The sequence below is a fragment of the Palaemon carinicauda genome, chromosome 13 (assembly GCF_036898095.1).
Source record: "Palaemon carinicauda isolate YSFRI2023 chromosome 13, ASM3689809v2, whole genome shotgun sequence".
Lineage (NCBI taxonomy): Eukaryota > Metazoa > Arthropoda > Malacostraca > Decapoda > Palaemonidae > Palaemon > Palaemon carinicauda.
The window spans coordinates 86,330,045-86,332,544 of record NC_090737.1 but is presented as its reverse complement, the minus strand read 5'-3'; the positions used below and the strand labels follow the sequence as shown (position 1 = coordinate 86,332,544).

Below are 2,500 nucleotides of genomic sequence, written 5' to 3'. Positions count from 1 at the left end.
AAGACTTTGATACCATTTTATACAGTTGTTAGAAAAATTATGTAAGACTTTGATACCATTTTATGCAGTTGTTAGAAAAATTATGTAAGACTTTGATACCATTTTATGCAGTTAGAAAAATTATGTGGGACTTTGATACCATTTTATGCAGTTAGAAAAATTATGTAAGACTTTGATACCATTTTATGCAGTTGTCAGAAAAATTATGTAAGACTTTGATACCATTTTATGCAGTTAGAAAAATTGTGAGGCTTTGATACCATTTTATGCAGTTGTTAGAAAAATTATGTAAGACTTTGATACCATTTTATGCAGTTAGAAAAATTACGAAAGACTTGGATACCATTTTATGCAGTTAGAAAAATTACGGAAGACTTTGATACCATTTTATGCAGTTAGAAATATTACGAAAGACTTTGATACCATTTTATACAGGTAGAAAAATTATGTAAGACTTTGATACCATTTTATGCAGTTGTTAGAAAAATTATGTAAGACTTTGATACCATTTTATGCAGTTAGAAAAATTATGTGAGACTTTGATACCATTTTATGCAGTTGTTAGAAAAATCATGTAAGACTTTGATACCATTTTATGCAGTTAGAAAAATTACGAAAGACTTTGATACCATTTTATGCAGTTAGAAAAATTATGGAAGACTTTGATACCATTTTATGCAGTTAGAAATATTACGAAAGACTTTGATACCATTTTATACAGTTGTTAGAAAAATTATGTAAGACTTTGATACCATTTTATGCAGTTGTTAGAAAAATTATGTAAGACTTTGATACCATTTTATGCAGTTAGAAAAATTGTGAGAATTTGATACCATTTTATGCAGTTAGAAAAATTATGTAAGACTTTGATACCATTTTATGCAGTTGTTAGAAAAATTATGTAAGACTTTGATACCATTTTATGCTGTTAGAAAAATTATGTAAGACTTTGATACCATTTTATGCAGTTAGAAAAATTATGTAAGACTTTGATACCATTTTATGCAGTTAGAAAAATTATGTAAGACTTTGATACCATTTTATGCAGTTAGAAAAATTATGTAAGACTTGATACCATTTTATGCAGTTAGAAAAATTATGTGAGACTTTGATACCATTTTATGCAGTTGTTAGAAAAATTATGTAAGACTTTGATACAATTTTATGCAGTTAGAAAAATTATGTAAGACTTTGATACCATTTTATGCAGTTAGAAAAATTACGAAAGACTTTGATACCATTTTATGCAGTTAGAAAAATTATGTAAGACTTTGATACCATTTTATGCAGTTAGAAATATTACGAAAGACTTTGATACCATTTTATACAGTTGTTAGAAAAATTATGTAAGACTTTGATACCATTTTATGCAGTTGTTAGAAAAATTATGTAAGACTTTGATACCATTTTATGCAGTTAGAAAAATTACGAAAGACTTTGATATCATTTTATGCAGTTAGAAAAATTATGTGGGACTTTGATACCATTTTATGCAGTTAGAAAAATTATGTAAGACTTTGATACCATTTTATGCAGTTGTTAGAAAAATTATATAAGACTTTGATACCATTTTATGCAGTTAGAAAAATTACGAAAGACTCTGATACCATTTTATGCAGTTAGAAAAATTATGTGGGACTTTGATACCATTTTATGCAGTTAGAAAAATTATGTAAGACTTTGATACCATTTTATGCAGTTGTTAGAAAAATTATGTAAGACTTTGATTCCATTTTATGCAGTTAGAAAAATTATGTGAGACTTTGATACCATTTTATGCAGTTGTTAGAAAAATTATGTAAGACTTTGATACCATTTTATGCAGTTAGAAAAATTACGAAAGACTTTGATACCATTTTATGCAGTTAGAAAAATTATGGAAGACTTTGATACCATTTTATGCAGTTAGAAATATTACGAAAGACTTTGATACCATTTTATACAGTTGTTAGAAAAATTATGTAAGACTTTGATACCATTTTATGCAGTTGTTAGAAAAATTATGTAAGACTTTGATACCATTTTATGCAGTTAGAAAAATTACGAAAGACTTTGATACCATTTTATGCAGTTAGAAAAATTGTGAGAATTTGATACCATTTTATCCAGTTAGAAAAATTATGTAAGACTTTGATACCATTTTATGCAGTTGTTAGAAAAATTATGTAAGACTTTGATACCATTTTATGCTGTTAGAAAAATTATGTAAGACTTTGATACCATTTTATGCAGTTAGAAAAATTATGTAAGACTTTGATACCATTTTATGCAGTTAGAAAAATTATGTAAGACTTTGATACCATTTTATGCAGTTAGAAAAATTATGTAAGACTTGATACCATTTTATGCAGTTAGAAAAATTATGTGAGACTTTGATACCATTTTATGCAGTTGTTAGAAAAATTATGTAAGACTTTGATACAATTTTATGCAGTTAGAAAAATTATGTAAGACTTTGATACCATTTTATGCAGTTAGAAAAAATTACGAAAGACTTTGA

General features: G+C 26.2%; 1 protein-coding gene across 1 annotated transcript in view; it reads left to right on the top strand.

Annotated features, from left to right (window-relative positions):
• LOC137652332 (proton-coupled amino acid transporter-like protein pathetic) overlaps positions 1 to 2,500 on the top strand; it is a 33,892-nt gene that overhangs the window by 2,587 nt on the left and 28,805 nt on the right. The window lies entirely within an intron of this gene.